We start from the raw sequence: 22,559 nt of genomic DNA on the forward strand, positions 1-22,559 counted from the left end.
AAAATGTAAACAATAAGCCTAGTATATACCAGAATTTTTTTGAATGAATAATAAATTTTTTAAAAATAAGATGAAATAAAGATATAAAGATCCATATACTATTCAAGATAATAGATGTATAGTGGTAAAGTTTAGGGGAAATAATGAACCCTATATCTTTTTATGATCGTATCTTTTGCACAGAAGTAAATGCCTCCTAAAACTTTCTCATATATCAACAGCCTAGAAATTTAAAACCTTCACAATGTTGCTATTAAAATATGAATAGTTAGAATAAATTATACATGCCCAAGGTCATAAAAATAGTCAATAGCAAAGCGAAAATACAGACAGGATTCTCTGGACTCCTCAATCAGCACTCACACATTCCACTTTCCTCCTGCTATCCTGGAGCATTTATCTACATTTTTTCTCTAGAGAAGTCCATTCTACTACAGTCTTACTCAATTTTTTTCCTACAAGATCTACACTTTTCCAATGTCTTGCTATCAAAGTAAAATATAAAGCAGAAAGAAACATATATTATTTTATTTTATTTTTATTTTTTTGAAAAATATATTATTTTAATATGAAAATGATCAGTAACAGTATTTCAGCTTCCCCAAAAGCATGCCATTTTCAAATAGGATGCTTGTTTTCCCTTTAGGGATAATCTTTAACTTCAAACTATAGGCTCCTACTGCAACTTGTGACTAAGGTAAGGTTTCATTCCCAGTGCCAACAAAGTAACAAGTGATCTGTTACACAGCTTGTCTTCTCTGAAACATCACACTTGTTCATGAATAATGCAGTCCCTAAACTAATACTCAGTCTACAATTTTCATAGTGTTTCTACATGAATTATACCATTTAATCTAATGTCATAGAACATCACATATTCTGTCTGATAAACTGACAAAGACTGTGAGAAAAAGCAGGTGGAGTCCATGACCATGTTCCAGATGAGTCCCAAAATATGTAAAGCAGTGTGCCATTACTGCTCAAGCTTTTACTTACCATAATTAAGTTTACAGAAACCTATTGGTTTTGCATAGAGTCGGGTAAAGAACCCACCACAATCTTCAAGATATACTGTTGACATTTTTTGTTTAAAGGCCTTTTTGACCACTTTTATCTTTTGTCATGCACTCTGAAATTATAAAGTTTCTACTGATAATTTTGACATGTATAATTCACCAATGGAATAAGTTCAGGGTTAATATGTCTTTGAATAAAACTAATCTGCAATTAACTAATGTTATTCTTAAAAATATCAAATCAAATCAAATGAGTATTTTTCTCTATTTCATCCAATTTTCCTTTTGCATCCAAACTGTAGTTCGATTGAGACTTGTTTCCACAGCCCTTCAACCCACAAAGCTAGAGCCACTTAACAAACTAACTACACAAATGAATTCCTACTTTTTTCCCAAATTCTTTGTTACTTTTCTGATGCTGAATTTTCTTTTTATTACTTGTAAAATAGAATAGTAATATAAATTACAGAAAAGTTATTTGGATATGAATTTTAGTTCTTGTTCAATTTGTCTTAGCTTGAGTTCCTGCTTTGTTTTTTTTTGTTTTTTTGTTTTTTTTTCTTCTTTTTCCTGCTTTGCTTTCTTGATATAGTCTTTCTCACACAAGGAAGGGACTTTTGCCAATGTGGCTCAGAACTCATGACTTGTTTTCTCCAAATTTAAAACTAGATTACTGTTTTTACTGCTAAGATAATGCTTATTCTTTGACACCATATGGTAAAAATTTTGTAGGCTCTGTGTTATTATAAAGGAAAGATGCTATAGTCATTTTTATTCTCAATGTGTAGGCTCCAAACATAGGAGTTGCTCAACAGATATTTGTTGAATTATGAATGAATACACAAGTAAATGAATAAAGGATGTTTTTCATGATTTAGTCAGCAGCTCACACTCTGGGGTTATATATCAGCATATTTGTATATATTATATAGGTATTTCTTCAGTCAGCAGATCCACCTGAAATATTTCATAAAGTCTTGTCATTCAATAAATCCTTGTCTTCTTGTATCCCCAACAAATATACTCAGTTTTTGAGACAAAATGTGAGATTAAGAAAACTGCCTTCGGTTAAATCATACCAAATGGGTTTGAATTTCTTATTTTTTTTATACAAACTGAAAGAAAATGTGCTAGCTGTTGCTAACTCCAGTCACAAGGGTCAGACAACAGTTTGGTTGTGGGTGAGTGACCTACAGCGTTTACTTGTCGTTTTGATGAGTTTGGCCCTCAATCCCAAAACTTTCCTGGATGGATTAACAGGGAACACAATAATGGCGAAACTTAAGTGGGGAATGGACTACAAAGGCTATGTGGTATCTGTAGATGGCTATATGAGCATACAGCTGGTAAACACAGAAGAATACATAGATGGAACATTGGGCATTTGGCTGAATTTTTAATAAGGTGTAATAATGTCTTTTAGATCAAGGGTGTTGAAGAAGAGGACAAAGATGGGGAAATGAGAGAACAGCATTTGTTGTGGGGAATCTTTAAATATATATTTCTAGAAAATAAACATTTTTTTAAAAAAGAAACTGAAAGTAAATGAAGGATATATAGTCTAAATCACATCTTGGGAAACTGAGTAATTTTCAGTAAAGTATCATCCATGTGACCATGTTAGCTTAGGTTTTCCTTTTATCTAAAATATTTATTCAGAGGTTACTTTCAATAGATACTATGCATCTGGTACTCATGGAATATGTTATTCAGAATTTTGAGGTGGAAGAAGTCAGTCATAATTATTTAAAACTGTTAAATACCAAATCTCCAAATCTTACAGTGATAGATATAGATACATGTAAAATGAATTTGAATGGATGGATTTAAACTGTTTTTTTTTAAACTGTTTTTTGTGAAGGATAACATATCACTTATAAGATAAGAGTCTTACAGAGTCATTCTTAACCAGAAGTGAATATCAGAATTATGTAATTTTTTTGGAGAAGTACACATGCCTGCTATGCTTTCACCATCAACCTAAGTTTACTGGGTCATATATTCATTTTCTTAAAAGAATTTTCTACACAAATCTCACACATCTCAAAATAAGTATGGTGGTTATTCAACTTCCATTCTAATGATGACAAGTGAAAAGCTGCATTAGTTTACGTAAATCATGGAAACATCTGAAATAAGCACTCCCCAAAATGTCAGTGGCTCAGTTAGTTTCTTAATCAAATCTCAATTTGTTATGGGTCACTCAGGAACTAATATCCTTTCATGTAGTAGTTTCTAGTATATGGAGTTCCTTCACTTAATACTATGCATATAGCCTTCACAGAAAAAAAGGGTAGGCCTGCTTGTAATCACCTCATCCCAGAATATCATTTTGTTAATAGAACAGGTTACATTGTCCAAATTAAATGGAAGGGAGGCAAGAAATACCAATTAGTAATGATCCAAGAAGAAAACATCAAACTTTGATATTGGTGATACCCTGTAACATAATAAGTAGCCAATAAATATTTACAGATAAATATAATACTGAAACATTATTTCTTACATTATGTGATCATTGTAAGTCTTACATCTAAATATGTCTGACTTCAGAAATGTAATAGATCAATATGATGACTACTACAAAACAAATTTCATACTAGTCTGGTCCTGGCTATAAAAATAAATAAATTACCTACTTTATCAAAAGTTCTAAAATCGTCATTTAATCTGTTCAACTCTTATAAGATATCCACTTAGATTCATTGGAAAAATAGGTCAAATCTATTTTTCGTTGCATCAATCAACTGTTCTAACAATACATGGTCTTCTACCCAACAACTATTAATGAAGATAATTGCTCCAAGTATTGTGCAAAAGGGAAAGGATCATTTCTTTTTTTTTTAATTTTTATTTATTTATGATAGTCACACAGAGAGAGAGAGAGGCAGAGACACAGGCAGAGGGAGATGCAGGCTCCATGCACCAGGAGCCCAACATGGGATTCGATCCCAGGTCTCTAGGATCACGTCCTGGGCCAAAGGCAGGCGCTAAACTGCTGCGCCACCTGGGGATCCCGAAAGAATTATTTCTTAATGGAAAATTGTACTAGTCTATGAAAATTGCACTTTGGCTACAGATACAAATTTACTTCCTGTACTCTAATATTTGGCTCATTTTCTTCCATGTGAGTAAGCTCTGATATACATTTTTAAACCCCGAATATATTTTGGTACCAAGAAAGGAATCCATGCCATTTGGTTTTCAACTTGTGCAATATGCAAGTCTAAAGATTAAAGGTAAAATAACCTGGGCCTATAGGATTGGTGAGATATTTGTAGCTTCTGTGCCATAAATTTCTACCTACTTTGTCCTTTTTTTCAAGGATATTGTGAGGATAATATATAATGTGCTTTACATTATAAAATACAGCTATAAACAAACCAAAAACTTAATATATGAGGTGAAATTATTCAAGATGTGGTAAAACTAATATAAAAGTTTCTTGACCAATATTTGTTGAAAGAGTGAATACATACAAGAAGATTAATTTGATAGGATCTCCATATAGCTCATATAGGGATACTAAGGAGATCTGACACAGTGAACAGGTTGGAGATGTTTTTGACTAAGCAAGTGATGCAGTTATTTCTTTGAATTAACTCTTGTCTTTAAGAGAAAGAGCCACTGTAAAGTCTGATATTTTTGCTATTCACAGTCACACAGAGCATACGATAACTTCTAGAAAATAGCTGGGGACAATTGTTTGCAACGTGGAACTAATAATAGTTTGAACCATTTAGCTAAAATATATTTTCAAGAAGTCAAAGAGAGATCCTGAATAACCAGGGGAATATTGAAAAAGAAAACCAGAGCTGGGGGCATCACAATGCCGGATTTCAGGTTGTACTACAAAGCTGTGATCATCAAGACAGTGTGGTACTGGCACAAAAAACAGACACATAGATCAATGGTACAGAATAGAGAATTCAGAAATGGGCCCTCAACTCTATGGTCAACTAATATTTGACAAAGCAGGAAAGACTATCCACTGGAAAAAGGACAATCTCTTCAATAAATGTTGCTGGGAATATTGGACAGCCATGTGCAGAAGAATGAAACTAGACCATTCTCTTACACCATACACAAAGATAAACGCAAAATGGATGAAAGATCTAAATGTGAGACAAGAATCCATCAAAATCCTAGAGGAGAACACAGGCAACACCCTTTTTGAACTCAGCCACAGCAACTTCTTGCAAGATACATCTATGAAGGTAAGAGGAACTATAGCAAAAATGAATTATTGGGACTTCATCAAGATAAAAAACTTCTGCACAGCAAAAGATACAGTTAACAAAACTAAAAGACAACCTACAGAATGGGAGAGGATATTTCCGAATGACCTATCAGGTAAAGGGCTAGTATCCAAGATCTATAAAGAACTTCTTAAACTCAACACCAAAGAAACAAACAATCCAATCATGAAATGAGCAAAAGACATGAACAGAAATTTCACAGAGGAAGACATAGACATGGCCAACAAGCACATGAGAAAATGCTCTGCATCACTTGCCATCAGGGAAATACAAATCAAAACCACAATGAGGTACCACCTCCCAGCAGTGAGAATGATGAAAATTAGCAAGACAGGAAACAACAAATGTTGGAGAGGATGTGGAGAAAGGGGAACCCTCTTGCACTGTTGGTGGGAATGTGAACTGGTACAGCCACTCTGGAAAATTGTGTGGAGGTTCCTCAAAGAATTAAAAATAGATCTGCCAAAAAAAAATAAAAATAGATCTGCCCTAGACCCAGCAATTGCACTGCTGGGGATTTACCCCAAAGATACAGATGCAGTGAAATGGAAGGACACCTGCACCCCAATGTTTATGGCAGCAATGTCCAAAATAGCCAAACTGTGGAAGGAGCCTCGGTGTCCATCGAAAGACGAATGGATTAAGAAGATGTGGTCTATGTATACAATGGAATATGACTCAACCATTAGAAACGACAAATACCCACCATTTGCTTCAACGTGGATGGAACTGAAGGGTATTATGCTGAGTGAAGTAAGTCAATCAGAGAAGGACAAACATTATATGGGCTCATTCATTTGGGGAATATAAAAGGTAGTGAAAGAGAATAAAGGGGAAAGGAGAGAAAATGAGTGGGAAATACCAGTGAGGGTGACAGAACATGAGAGACTCCTAACTCTGGGAAACAAAGGGTGGTGGAAAGGGAGGTGGGTGGGGGTTTGGGGTGACTGGGTGACAGGCACTGAGGGGGACACTTGATGGGATGAGCACTGGGTATTATGCTATATGTTGGCTAACCGAACTCCAATAAAAAAAATATGCAAACAAACCTCCAAGAAGTCAACGATTAAAGATATGTGAAACAAAATGAGGTCCTTTATTAATCTTAATCTAGGCTATAGGATCTTAAAATCACAGACAACTAACCGAATTTTAAGTGCATAATGTTAAATGGAAGAGTTTAAATTGATCACCGAAAGGTTTTTAAAGAAAGTATGAAAAATTAAAGTTTAAGAATCAGAGCTATTAAAGAATAAAGGTACTACCATGGGGAAATATAAGTGGCCTACAAAAGGACATTCTGAGTTAAGAAATTCAATACAAACATTCATGTTTAACAATGTCAAGGTCAGGAAAGATATGGACTCTTTCTTTTCAAATTTGCATATTCACATTTGGTAAAGCCCAGTCAGGTTTGTAGTTTCAAATACTGTTATTACATTAAACTAATTCCATTTAATTCCATTAAAAAATAAAATAATTTATTATTTCTATATGTATAATTCCTGCGTTTTTTCCCCAAAATTTTCATTTGAATGCAGTTGGCACACAATATACATTAGTTTCAGGTGTATAACATAGTGATTTGACAAGTTTAAACATTACACTATGCTCACCAGAAGCATAGTTGCCATCTGTCACTATACACTGTTTACCTTACTATACAATGTCACCTTATAATATCATTGACTACATTCTTTTTGCTGTGCCTTTTATTCTCACGACTTACTCATTCCTTAATGGGAAATCTGTATCTCCCACTCCCCTTCATCCATATGCCCATTCCCCCTGCTCCCCCTACCTACCCCCCCTCAGCCCCCTGGGGCCCTGGCAATCATCAACTTGTTCTCTGTATTTAAAGGTCTGATTCTGCTTCTTGTGTTTCTTTTTCTTTTTAAATATTTTATTTATTCATGAAAGCCACAGAGAAAGGCAGAGACATAGGCAGAGGGAGAAGCAGGCTCCCTGTGGGGAGCCTTATGCGGTACTCTTAACTCAGGACCTGGGGATCAAGACCTGAGCTGAAAGCAGATGCTCAACCACTGAGCCACTCAGGTGCCCCTTGTATTTCTTTTTAAATGGCATCACCAGATTCATAAGTAATGCCTGATTTCGTAAGAAAATAAAGTTATCCTTCACCCCTCTTTTTCCACCAGTAGGTATTCATGGTATTTTTTTTTTATTTTTAAGATTTTAGTACTTGAGAGAGAGAGAGAGAGAGGAGGGGCAGAGAGAGGGAGAGAGAGTGTCATATGAAGACTGCGCTCAGCACTGAGTCTGACATGGGGCTCAATCTCAAAACCCTGAGATCATGACCTGAACCCAAATCAATAGTCAGACACCTAATTGATGGAGCCACCCATGCACCTCTACTCATGGTATTTCTAAAGAAATACCAAGTCCTGCTTATTGTACTTCTTTAGCTCAGGGATTATTACATCCACTGATTGCGTTAAGAATGTCCTAACAAGTTTCACTATCGCTAGTTTGCCTCATTTCCCACAGTGCTATCAGATTGGTCTTTCTAAAATTCATGTCTGATATGTATTTTTCCTAAATAAAACTTTTTTTTTAATGATTGCCTATAAAGTTCGAAATGTCTACTGCATCAGTTACCAATATGACCTATGGTACAAATCCAACTTACTACTTATTATCGTAAGTATTGACAAGCTAAAATGATCTTTACATTGATTATATTTTAAGTAATTATATAATTACCTAAACAATATCTTTGTGCCTGTAAAGCCTAAAATATTTACTCACTGGCTCTTTATAGAACAAGATTGTAGACAACCATGCTAGAAACCTGTGGAAAGCCCATTACATACACTCTTACTCTATCAGCCTTCTCTGTCACTACACCATTAACATTTAACTTTCTAACCAAGCCAATCCTGGAAACTGTTGAATTTTTAGAAAGTAAAAAGATCTGTTTTCAGCTTTGGGCCATACCTCAGTGTTCTTTAAGTCTGTAATATTTACTTCTGCTATCTTCATCATTGGACAAGCCCTTTCTTCCCTCAAACTCAGTTTACCTTCCAGAAAACTTTATAGAACTTCCTCGCTCTAAGAAGGTGACAGTTTGATTCTCTGGTAAACTGTCATTTTTAAATCTGTGTATGACTTGTTTTTCAGTGGAATGTGTGGTAGTCTTTACTTGGTCTTCACTAAATGGCTACCATAGTATCTTCATCTAATATGTTCCTCTGCACTATGACTTGTCACATCCTATTAAGTGGTGGATGATAGATCTCTATCCTCTGGATCTGGGCAGGACTTGTAACTTGAATAATAGACTGTGACAAAATTGACACTGTAACAACTATGAGAATATCTCTTATGAGGCCTGGCAGCTTGAGACTCCTGCCACTTCAAAGCCAGTGCCCATGTAAGAACTGTTATTATTCTGGATCCATCAAGTGTTAATTAGCCTATCACCTAATAAGCCTAGTATGTGATGAAGCCATGGTAAATGAGATGTCATATATACAGAGAGGGGTGTAGGGGCAATGAGACACCAGCCACGTGAATGAAGAAGCCACTATGGAGATCTGCAAGCCCCAGTGCTCTACTTTATACTACATAGATCACGGGCAAATTGTCCACCTGAGCTCCTTCTACATTTCTGACCTATAAAATGTGAACAAAATGAAATTGTTGTTTCAAACCAATAGCTTTTGGGATGGCTTGCCATAATGCGACATACAGCCAGAACAAAATAACTGCCTCATTGCTAATTTGTTGTTCCCATTTGAATGTAAGGTTTAGATGACTGAATAGAATTCTCCCTTACTGAGTTTATTTCATGAAGCTTGGCATATGGGAAATACTTTTACATGCTTACTGAATGAGTGAGTGCATTTTCAGAGTTGAATATAAGATTGAATATGTAAACGGCTCAAGTTGCAAGAAGTATAGAGCTTGCAAACTCTGTCTTCTTTGTAGAGAAGAAAAAAGTAAGGGAAATGAAAAGAAAGTGGCAAGAATGGTAAGGAGGCATAAAGTGGACTTATACGGGGAAGAGGGTAAATATTTGGGAGGAGGTGGTATAAAGGAGTGTTGGGGGTCACCGAGACCAACTCTAGTTTTGGTGATTCATTAAATGGATTCAACATATAGTCTAATTCATGACTATGATTTATTGTGGTGAAAGAATATAAAGTAAAATTATTGAGAGAAAGCATATGGGGTGAAATCCTGGGGAAACCAGATACATATTTTCAAAGGTTCTCTCCTGGGGGAATCATACAGGATGGCACTTAATTCCTCAGCAATGAGTTGTGACTGCATTTGTGAAATGCTGTCAATTAGGGAAGTTCATTACAGATTCAGCATCCGAGGTTTTCTTGTAGTTTGGTAATATAGGCAGCTTCTGCCTATCACATACAGAACCTCTAGATATTCAGAGTAAATCAAGTGTTTGGTATAAATTATACTGTTTATACAAATAGTTTAGACATAGTAAATAAGCCACTCTTATCAGTTCTAGGGAAGGTGGGAATCCTCCTGATATATAAGTTTTTAGATGACCACTAAGGCACAAACTTTTAAGTGGGTCTTTCAAAGAATGACAGTCAGACGTTCTTTTTCTGCAAAGAAGGGAGGGTATGGTCCTTGGAGGCTACCCTCAGCCCCTCAGACATTGTTATCAAGACAATGTAATCATTTGTAACTCCAGAGGAAAAAAAACCTACTAAATGTTGTGTTAACCTTCTATTAAATAGATTCTTTTTTTTTTTAAGATTTTATTTATGAGACACACACACACACACACACACACACACACACACACACACAGACGCAGGCTCCATAGAGGGAACCCGATGCAGGACTCGATCCTGGGACTCCAGGATCATGCCCTGGGTCAAAGGTAGGCACTAAACCACTGAGCCACCCAGGGATCCCCAATAGATTAATTTTCAATTCAGATAATCCTCCACTGACAGTCTTTAACAGAACACTTAAAATATAAGTTTTTAGTATGAAAGATAAATTCTTTCCAAATAATTCTTATATTAAAAGAGAATCTTTGATTTTTTTGACTGCAAATATTTTTTGACTATCTGCCATGTACAAGGCATGTGCTAAGGATCTTCAGTGATGGTTGTCAAACAGAGACTTCCCATTAGGACTTAACAGTGTGGAAGACTGACTACTACAGAAATAACCACAGTGTAATCTGGCAAAGGCTATACTAGAGACCTACATAGTTTGCTTTTCACACATATCAAAGGAAACATCTAATGTTGGCGTGAATGCTGAGAATATCCCTCTTCTAAAGTGCCTAGTGGGTCAAAAGCTTAATTATGAGTGGGATTTATTATGGCAGAAACAAGAATGATCTTGCCTTTTAAACAGAATAATTCAACCAAAGGCTTTACAGTCCATGACACATTTAAGAATTGCAAGTAAAGTCTGTTACTAGAATACCGATCTTTGAGGGGAAAAATTAGAAGTGAAAATAAAGAATCAGGGGAATTGAGATTATTAAACAGATTTCATGGGCACACTAACAGGTCTAAACTTCAAATAAAAGCAATGAGAAGTCAATGAAGATCTTCAAAGTGAAAAGACAAGGTTAGAGTATTTAAAAATAGATTTTTTTCAAGTCCTGAAGTAAAGGATGGATTAGAACAGGTTTTTCTTATCTTAGTTCATCTTTTTTGTAGGACTTTATTTTTAGAGCAGTTTCAGGTTCACAGCAAAGTTGAGGGAAAGATTGAGATTTTCAATATACACTCCCCCCTGACACATGCATAACCTCCTGCATTACCAACATTCCCCACAAGAGGTGGGGAATTTGTGAAAACTGATGAACTACACTGACTTAAAATCATCCCATAGTCCATATAATGATTCACTCTTGGTATTGTATATTCTATGGGTTTGGTCAAATATATGATGACATATATCCATTATTATACTATCATACATTTTGCTGCCCTAAAATCCTCTGTGCTCCACCTGTTTATCTTCCTCCCACCTCAGCCCAGCAATCATTGATCACTCCATGGTTTTGCCCTGGATTTCCAGGATGTAATATATTAGAATCATACATTATTGTAGCTTTTTCAGATTGCAGTCCTTCACTTAGTAATGTGCATTTAAGGTTCCTCCATGTTTTTTCATGGCTTGATAGTTCATTTTGTTTTAGTGCTGAATAATATTCCATAGTCTAGATGTACCACAATTTGTCCATTTATCTAATAACGGGCATCTTTTGCTTCCAAGTTTTAGCAGTTATGAATACATTTGCTATAAAAATGTGCATGCAGTTTTTTGTGTGAACACAAGCTTTTAACTCCTTTAGTACCAAGGAGCACAATTACTCAATTACATGACAAAAATATCTCTAGTTCATAAAATACTAACAACCGTCTTCCAAAATTGTTGTACCATTTTGTATTCCTACCAGCATTGTATGAGAGTTCCTGTTACTCCACATCCTTGCTAGCATATGGTATTGTCATTGCTCCAGATTTTGGCTATTCTAATAGGTATATAGTGGTTATTATTGTTGTTTTAATTTATATTTCTCTAATGACATAAGTGTGCAGTATTTTCTGTATATTTTCTTTGGTAAGATGTGTGTTAAGGTTCTTGTCTCTTATTTCTATCAAGGTATTTCTTTTCTTATTGTTGAGTTTTCAGAGTTCTTTGTATATTCTGGATAACAGTCCTTTATCAGATATGTCTCTTGAAAATATTTCTTTCAATTTATAGTTTGTCTTTTTATTCTCTTGACATTGCTTTTTATAGAGCAATTTTTAATTTTAACGAAGTCCAGCTTATGCATTATTTATTTCATGGATTGTGCCTTTGGTGTTATATCTAAAATGGTATCACCATACTTAGAGTTCATCTAAGTCTTCTTTTATGTTATCTTTGAGGCGTTGATAGTTTTGCAATTACATTTAGGTCTGCAATCTATTTTGAGTTAATTTTTGGTAGGGATTTAAAGTCTGTGTCTAGATTTAATTTTTGGATGTACATATCCACTTTTTCCAGCATCATCTGTTGAAGATACTAACTCTGCTCCATTGCATAAATGTCCTTTGTTCCTTTGTTAAAGATCAGTTGACTATATAAATGTGGGCATATTTCTGAGCTACTTTTTCCATGGACTTATTTGTCTATTCTTTGTCAAAATTGAACTGCCTTCATTTCTGCAGCCTTATCGTATGTCTTGAAATTGAGTAGTATTAGTTCTTCAACTTTATTCTTCTTCTATATTGTATTGGCTATTCTGGTCTTTTGCATCCATATAAACTTTAGAATCATGTTGATACTGACAAAATAATTTGGTGCAATTTTTATTAGAATAGCAATTACTCTGTAGATTGAGGTGAGAAGAACTGATATCTTAACAATATTATTTCTATTCCATGAACATGAATTCTTTCTCCATTTATTTAGTTTTTCCTGATTTCATTCATCAGACTTTTGTAGTTTTCCTCAAATATATCTTTACAGATTTTGTTAGATTTATACCTAAGGATTTCAAATTTTGGTGCTAATGTAAATGGTATTCTTCTTGACCTCAAGTACAACTTATTCTTTGCTGGTATACAGAAAAACAATTTGGCTTTTGTATATTAATTTTGCATTGTACAGCCCTGTCACAATTGCTTATTTTTTCCAAGAAGGTTTTTTTTTCCCACATAGATGATCATGTCACCTATAAATATAGACAGGTTATTTCTAGGTATGTATGTATGTATGTATGTATGTAACTGTCAAAGAGATCAAGAGATCACAAGCAGGGAGGAGGAATAGAGGGAGAGATAAAAGCAGGCAACCTGACCTGAGACTCCATACCAGAATCCTGAGATCATGATTAAGGCAGAAGCTTAACTGACTGAACTACCCAGGAACCCTAAACAGGGTATTTCTTCCTTCCAATTTGTATACCTTTTATTTCCTTTTCTTATCTTATTGTGTTGGCTATTACTGCCAGGATAATGTAACAAGAATGGTGAAAGAAGACATCCATGTCTTGTACCTAATTTTAGTGGTAAGCTTCAATTTCTCACTATTATGTAATTTGTAGACTATTTTATATATTTTTTATTAAGTTGAGGAAGTTCCTCTCTATCCCTAGTTCACTGAGAGCTTTTATCATGAATAGGTTTTGTATTTTCTTGAATACGTTTTTTTTTACATTGATAAGATTGTGCGAGTTTTCTTCTTTAGCATATTTCTGGACATAGAACAAGTTGACTATTTAAATAAATTTTTCCAAATAAAGTAACAAGTAAATTTTCAGTATAAATTATTATTTTTTTTTAAAAAAAACTTAATTCCTGGCTTAGCTAATGGCAAATAAAGGAACTCTTCACAGAATAAAAAGCACAAGAAAATGAGAGTTCTGACTAGAAGCAGGGATGTCAAGTCAACTTTTCCCATGAGCTTATTTATCAATTCTGATGGCTTAGAGCCAGAATTTGTAGTTATACGACTAAGTTATTGGGGGGCAAAGAGAGAAGAGAGAGACCCAACAGGATGGAAGTTCAGATTTAAGGACCCCACACAAAATCAAATCATTCAGGAAGCAATTCTCTCAATAGGTTGAAAGAAAATCCAATTTTATGGAAATGGGGAGGATGCCTGAGTGATTAAGCCTTGTTCCTTTGTCAAAATAAAATGATCCTTAGAGAATTTATAAGTCTCTACTAACACGGGTTTATAAGTTTTAATTTATATTTGTTTGTGGGCAGCCCCGGTGGAGCAGCGGTTTAGTGCTGTCTGCAGCCCGGGGCGTGATCCTGGGGACCTGGGATCGAGTCCCACGTCAGGCTCCCTGCATGGTGCCTGCTTCTCCTTCTGCCTGTGTCTCTGCCTCTTTCTCTCTAGCTGTGTCTCTATGAATAAATAAATAAAGTATTTAAAAAAATAAAGTTTAAAAAAAATTATATTTGTTTGTATTACTCTCCCCCATCTCTCTGCCAAGCTACTTTGATATTTAAAATAGCTCAGAGTTGGTAGAATCCACAGGCACTTGATAGCAATAAATGCAAGTCCTCTTTAGATTAAGATACCCTTAATCATAATTTTAAATAATTCTCAAAACTGACAATTCAAGGCATAGAGGCTCAAATTCAAAAACAACTGAATACCCAAGGAGCTGCAGCCATAAACAGAAGCCATTAATGAAACAACAGCAACAAAATAATCATACAGACACACAAACCCTAAACTGAATACTGGAGCTACTAAGTATAAAACAAATGGGTTTTATATATTTAAGAATTTTTTTAAAAAATGAAAGTATTATAAAGGTATAAGACACCAACAAATCTGACAGAATTGAAAATAAACTAAAATAAACTTTAGGGTTGAAAAATAAAAGAAGTTATATAAAAATAAGACAGTGATTTTAAGCTTCAGATTTGTCACAGTTGAGGAAATTAGTGACCTGGACATTTGTAATAAGAAGTTACACAGAATGAGGCAAAGGGACATAGATAGAGACAAAAATAAAGACACAGTCATTAAAAAATAGAGTACATAGTAAGATGTTCGAGCATAAATGTAATTTGTTTCCCAAAAGAGAGACAATAAAAAATGAACATAAGCAATATTTGGAGAAACAATAGCTGAGAAATTCATTCTGGATGAATGAAATAGCCAAATTTCTATGTCAGTAAGTTTAATTCATCCAAAGTCAAATTAAACACACTCACACACACACTGACATAGGTTAATGTATCTATAGAAAATCAGACACCAAGATAATTACAAAAATAGCCTCAGATAAAATATAATCTAAAAATAACAATAATTATGTGAAAGCTAAATGCACAGCAGAAAGAAAGCCTATCAGAGAATAGTAGAATAATATCCTCAGCTATTGAGGGGATATAATTGACATATAATAATTTTATACCTTGTGAAGTTATTTTTCATTTTTTTGACTTTTTTAAAAGAATGTTTATAAAATGTGACTATAAATATCAGGTTTATCTTAAGAAAAATTAAAAATAATATTCTGGGAAAAAGGTCTAAGAATTGAGAAAGGTCATATTATAGCCACTCCACAGAAATGAGATGAATCCCCAGTCAAAATCTGGTTGGGACTTATAATACTTATAATGTGATTCACTATAATAATGCATTAAAAATGCACTCCAATGATGATAATTAGGGTTGTAGGGCTGGGGTGCCGGTTTTCCTAAGAAATCAGGGTCTTGTATGCTTTGAACTTCTATAGTATTTGGCCTTTTTTTTTTTTTTTTTTTTTTTTTAGCATGCCCAAATGTGAGGCAGAATAAGAATAGGGAAGGGTGGGCCTTAAGGGGCATGGATAGATAAATATAACAAATGGGATTTGACTCTATTTCTGCTGTTAATCAATGAAGATATTAAAAAACAACAAGATTTACTTATTAAATGACATGTCTGGTTCTGTAATTTAGCACTATTTTAGTTTCTACAAGAGTGTATAAGAAAGGGTATATTTTAAAAATATAAGTGAGTGCATTAATTAACTACTATGAAAACAGACAAAAAGAGGATTAGGCTCCTCAGAATGAAGAAAAATGTCATTTTTTAATAACTTGGGCTGGAAATTAAACTTTTTTTGATATCATAAAGTGCATAAGGAAACAACATCATGTCACATCCACAGACATCTGTGTAACTTCTTTATGGTACTAAATAGATCATAAAGTTTCAGGAGCATTTCTTATCTAATTTACCACTAGGAAGAGATTTACATAATGAAATGAACTTCCCAATTGTTCCTTTGCTGAAAGATCTTGACAACAACGTCTATTCTTTTGGATACCATACAGTGTCCCACACCTGTTGAAATAAATGGTTAATTTGGAAGGAAGATAGCTTGTGCATCATTTATTGTGAGGCTATTTGACTCTTCCATGCCCAGCATTTTAAGAGTTGCTACGGGGAAGTAGACATAAGAAGATATAAAATAAAGTAGAAATAACAGGGGGCATCTGGGTGGCTCAGCTGGTTGAGTATCTGACTTTTGGTTTAGGCTAGGATTCTGATGTCACAGGTTGTGGGATCAAGCTTTATATCCATCTCCAAGCTCAGTGGAAGTCTATTAGGATATTCTCTCCCTTTGGTCTTTCCCCCGCTCTGTCTCTCTGTCTCTCTGTCTCTAAAACAAACAAACAAACAAACAAGAAAACAAATAAATAAATAAGAAACAACGAGGACACAAAACCTCTCCAAGGGTGATATTCAAAGTGAAGGTAGCCAATATACCATGAGGAAATGTGGCTTGAGTCAGGAATTGAAGGAACACACTGATTAAAAATAGAAGGAGAATTCCTTAATTAAAATACAAATATAGAGGTGTTCAGGATATTTCCAGAGTGTGAGAAGGAAAGTAAGGTCAGAATGGTGAAACTGAGAAGTCCTTTTCAAGATCCGCTTGGAGAAGGAAGGCTGGTGCAGCCAGCAGTAAAATTGAAAAATTATGACAAGAGCAGCATGATAGAATGCTTTAGTATTTCCAATTCTGCTACTTACAAAATCATCTTCTAATTTGGAACTTTGCTTCTTGGCTTCCCTCATGGAACCAAATAATTTTTAATATAAAATATTCAATTGGCTCTCTTAATATAAATATTAATTTTCTGAGTTTTAAACAGTTTTCCTAGATTTTATCTTATTACATTCTTTTAAAAAATCTATAAACCTCATAATTGCCTTTTGAATAAATCCATATTTCCTATGTGCCATTCAGAATAATAATAAGCTCCCTAAGAACACGTCAATATTTCTAACAAAATCTCTTTATTTCTACTCCAATTATACTGGTTTCCTTTTCTCTTAGTTTTCCATGTGTGAGCTTACTTCCATATTGATGATGATGTTCCTGTCATTTTTTATATTTTTATGTAATATTTTACTACTCCTACTCCTACTTCTCCTTTCCTCCTCCTCATTCTCCTCCCCCCCCCTACACACACACACACACACACACACACACACACACTCCACCTCCATATAACCTTACCTCTGCCAAAGAGGAGCACTGACATGATTCCAAGATAATACAAAGATTAGGGCATTATGGGGCAGAGTTTGAGTATGAAAAAAAATATTGAATTATCATTGTGTCTGTAGGACATATGCACTTTAGAACATATGTACTCTGATTCTTCAACTCCCTCTCCCTAAAATTATGTTGTTTTATTTGTTGTCTCTTTCTAAGAACTATGGGAAAAGACTGGCTTGGTGTAACCTCAATTTCATTGGGAAGTATATCTTATTTTGCAAAAGCTAAACTGGTCCCCGAAAAATGGAGGATCTATAGAGGCCACTTAAGTATGTCTTTGCCTAAGTCTAATGGGAATTCTCATTTCACAATTTGCTTTGTATTTTTTTTAGTTCTGAGGAACCACACTTACACTTGTACTTGGAGCTGATGTCTCATGAAAGCAAGTAAAGTGATTTCATTTCTATGACATTGTCCTCTATCAGGATTACAAAAGTGACATCTTAACCAGCACACTACCACTTTCCACCTGAGAACACAATTTTCATGAGGGCTTTTACACGTTGCCTCTTTCAATAACATTTTAGGGCATAGTACAATGCCTTTCAGGTTATCAAAAATTTAATAATTATTTATTGAATGCATGAAGTAACAGATGATAAGTAAAGCATCTAACAAATATTTAACAAGCTTTTTATGATGACCAAGATGCATAAAGCAAAGTTGTAGGCTTTGTTTAGGAACCTGAGAACTGAGAAATTATTTAAATATTTTAAGCAGGGAAATTACAATAAAATTTCCACATGTATATGTCCCTTATGGCTACAAAATGGATAATAAATTTTAACAAGATGGAATTGGATGATGAAACCAGTAATATAGTTATTACCACATATAAAAGTGGTCTCAATGGATAAGGAGAGAAATGGACACATTCAAAATAGTTTTATGAGATAAAATCAAGAGGCCTTTGTTATGGATTATGTGCAAGCAGAGAGGGAAAAAGAAGTTTCAAGGATAATTCAAATTTTCAGGCTGCACAATTAGATGAATATTGGTGCCTCTTACAAAGACAGACAGAAAAAAAGCTTAGAGGAAAGCATGAATTCAATTTGAGGACTCTTCCTTTAGAAGTTTTCTTAAAATGTCTGAATAAAATATTTTATCAGGTTATGTATATGATTCTTTATGTCAGAAAGGTTTGTGCAGGGAATATTAGTTTAGAGGTCATCAGCACTGCATCATCTGTACCACAGGCATAGATAACATGGACGAGGGAATCTTGAAAGGTTGGGGAAAAAGATGCAATTTTTTTTTTTTTTTCAGAAAGGAGGCTTAGAAATTTTAGTATTCAACATCATGGTAAATAATAATGAAACAAAGAATGAGAAAGAACCTCAAGAGTGGGAGGAGAGGCTACATTGTCATGGAAGATGAAGGAAGAAAATTTTACGAAATAGATAATGAGACATATTTCCGGCATTTTTGATAAGTTAGAAGATCAACATACGCCCTCTGGATTCAGCCACATGTAGTTTACTGATGACCTTAGTAGGAGTGTGTTCATCATGCCTGGGGACAAAGGGGAATGATGGTAGACTGAGTGAGGAACAGAAGGTAGGAGGAGAAAAAAATGGACTAAGTCTAGGGAAAAAAAATATTTTTACAAGTTTGGCTTCAAGAGAAGAAAAGAGAACATTATCAGCCTCAACCCTACTCCCCCCAAAATAAGGAAGAGCTGAGTAAGTGGTATGTTTCTTTGGTTGTTTCATCTTTTTCCTCATTTAAACTGGTTTGATTTGAAAGGGACTTGAACATGTTTAAATCTTCCTGGTAAGCATCTTTTGTGAATGAGACAAGATGAAAATCGTCTTGGAGATGATCATTGACCATCTTTTGGTACTTAATGGGCCCAGACACAAATTCAAACATACAGTGATCTCTAAACAAGTTGATATGAATTCCTGCAATACAAACTGGCCACTATAAGCCTGTCTGGACTGCCTTGCCTGAGTGGGAACAAAGAACATTCATACTTCTCTTTCTGCCTCCCCACAATGCTAAAATCAGTGTAGGAAACCCAATCAATGTTAACCAAGCACATCCATCTTCTTCTGATTTCCTATTACTTGGCATAATTCCTGGCATGGAGGATGCCCTGTATAACTATTTGTGGTTTAAACAGTCAAATAAATGAGTTAATAGGGAATAAATCCAGTAAGACAGTCCCTCAAGAAGCCTCTGCTAGCTGTTTTCTTAATTCTACACAATCAGAGAATATGTTGGCTATGGGGTAGGTATTCTACACGTTTCTTATTTACCTGGAAACTTTTGTGTTCCTGGAAAAGGACCACATAAATAATAAAATCACACATTTCCCTTTCTATGTCCAGTTAGTGTAATTAATCTGATACAGATCTAATGGCTCTGATAATCTTAATGGGTACTTCTTTTAGGGTTTTTACTTTTTTTTGCTCAACTTGGTTTGTTTTCCTGCAAATAATTCTGGGTAAGGATATCCATACACCTCACTGACTTTTATTATTACTTTAAATGTAAAATGAAACACATATTTCAGATGGACTTAATGTCATTTGTTTAAATGTATTTTTTTCTGGTTTTTGTCTTCTTTACTATTATCGCCTACATGTTAGATGCACAAGAATGCTTCCAATCAGTATATTTTAAAATATAACAGCAAACTGGTGAAGCAAAATAACAGTATACAGAATCTGTTTAGAAATTTAATTTTTAGTGCAAAGAGAGAGCTGGGTTTGATCTAGAAACTCTCATTCCAGTCTGACATGTTCTTGGTTTTAGGGAACAATACTTGGCAGCTATCTTCTTTGCTGTTGGAAAATGATTGGAAGACAATTTCTTTTCTTTAGCAGGGTTTTCTGAGAGCTGTATGATGCTTCAGTTACTTCATTCTGGTATACAGTAGAATAGCATGTTCCCCTCTATCTCTCAGAAAGACAGGGGAAACACGAACCATGTATGTCCCTCTCTCTTTGGGCTCTAGATCTCATTGTAATGACAGCAAATAGATCCATTCTATGACTTTAAAAAAGAGTGTTGATAAAAGAAAGAAATAGAATGAATTCAATAATTTTACAATAATAATAGCTTTTGTGACATTCCACTAATAAAAACTCTTTTACCCAGCTCAGTCATATAGTTTAAATTTCATGGCCATGACTTCCAGGTACTTAAAAAAAAGAAACAAACAAATCACCAGAAACATGAAAATTGATGTAAATTTGGATCTCATATAGAAGCCAATCACTGTTTCAATTAATTCCTATCTCAAAAACCTAAAGTATGATGTACTAGATAGATTTCTAAAGAAGTGCTACTAAGTTTTATACATGACTTTTGTTTTAAAAATGAAAAAAAACATGTGCTTATTTAAAACACTGAATAGTGCAAAAGGGCTTTAATGTAAAACAACACTTCCAGTTTCAGATACCTCCTCTAGCTGATAGCTGTTCCTTCTGGTAATTGCTCTTATATCTATAATGTCCATGTTATCTTAGTTTTAATCATGGAGGTAATATCTTTAAACTTCCTACTAAATTATTTTTATTTTTTTCACTTACACATCTCCCATAGCTTCCAAATATCTGTATCTCAGGTACCAACTTTATTTTGTCTCTTTTGATTTTCTTTCATTTTGGACATCATAGCTTAAATTTCTAAAATTCTTAGGTTATTCCTTTTCTACAGAATTATTTTTGTGTAGAAAAGGAATAGTGGATACAGTGTTTTCATGATTCTCTTTGAATATATTTACTGGGATAATTATGAAGTTAAATTCAATCAAATTATTTGTTTCCTCCAGGGCATATAATATTTTTTTTCTTGCTCTTTAGTTTTTATCCTTCATGATTTCCTAAAATATATTTTGTTTCCTGATTGAATGTACATGAGTGTGTGTCCATCTGTGTGCCTTTATGTGCATGCATATTTCAAAATGAATCTATTGAAAGTTAACAGAAGTCTCTAGAGCTTGTTAAATGGTAGGTGTCACCATACTTTCCATGAAGCCCACTCCAGGTGGAGAAAAGGAATGGTTAAGGACCAACTGTTTCATACTTAGATCTTTAAGTAATTCCCCTCCTTTCTATCCGAGGTCTCGTGTCCACCCTCACTTTGGGACCTGGTACTTCAGAATCTTTCCAGGGGAAATATGTTGGGCTGATTGTTTCTCCCATTTGCTCTGACCTATCATGTCACATGCTCAAGGATACTGCTTCTTCTCCTTTTATCAAATATGCTTCCATTTATTCTGTCCTGATGTGGAAATTTGTTGAATTGCTTAGTATCTGAATCTCCATCTTGTTTTCATATCTTTGTGGACTTACATCCTTTAATTTTTTGACATTATTTTAGTACAGCCTTCGAAGGAAAAAGAGATAGCGTGTAATTGTGTCAATAACTATAACACGGTGTTCTGTTTGGTTTTGAGGTTAGGTTTATTTTCATTCTTTTAAAATGTCCCTTTTTTAGGGGAGAGATAACAGCTTCAAATAATCTAAATGCAGCTGGCTCTTGTACGAAAGAGTGCCAAGCTGCATGTATTGCACTGAGCTGAAGTCCTACCCAATTACATTGTCTTTTAAAACTGCAAAAACAGACAGAACCTGCCTGGGGAACTTAAACTGTGTCCAGTTTACAGATTCTCATTACAACAATTAAGGAGAATAATCAATAGGACTTTCCTACTGATTGTGCAAGACCCAGCAGAGTGCAATGCATGAATTAAATAATGCACTATATGTGTACACATTCTTCAAAGATTTTATACTTCTGAGTGTTTACAATGTAAAGACTTTTAAAGCATGACATTAAAACATCAAAATACTGTGTAATGTGACATCCATAGTTCTTTCCAATGTATAACTATACCAGATATTTTGAAGCTAACAAAAATGCAATGAAATAGACCCTATGTCTCCTTCCCCTAAAAAAGGAAAATAAAATATTATACTCTAAGTCCACAGATGTGAATAGTTGAGTTCAAGATAAATTATCTTAGGTCACACAACTCTGGGACCAAATTTAAGTACATTTAATGACTCTTTCAGTGTTTTACATTTCCCACAGCCTTGTCTGCTAAATCTAAAGATACATATCTCCTATCAAGTATTACATGAGCCTTTACAACAATTTAATACATTCAAGGCAGCTATAGAGTGCCAGTATCTAAATGCCTGCTTTGTAAAGTTTAAATGTATTTTGCCTAGCAATTTTTTTTAATTTCTACTTAGTAATCATGCTTTAAATTCCACTACTAAAATTTCATTTTGTTAA

At 34.4% G+C, this 22,559-nt stretch overlaps 1 pseudogene; it reads left to right on the plus strand.

Annotated features, from left to right (window-relative positions):
- The first annotated feature begins 2,230 nt into the window (after window positions 1-2,230).
- On the plus strand, window positions 2,231-21,672 carry LOC112664977 (small nuclear ribonucleoprotein F-like; annotated as a pseudogene).
- The last annotated feature ends 887 nt before the right edge of the window (window positions 21,673-22,559 follow it).

This window comes from Canis lupus, chromosome 17 (genome assembly GCF_003254725.2).
Source record: "Canis lupus dingo isolate Sandy chromosome 17, ASM325472v2, whole genome shotgun sequence".
Taxonomy (NCBI): domain Eukaryota; kingdom Metazoa; phylum Chordata; class Mammalia; order Carnivora; family Canidae; genus Canis; species Canis lupus.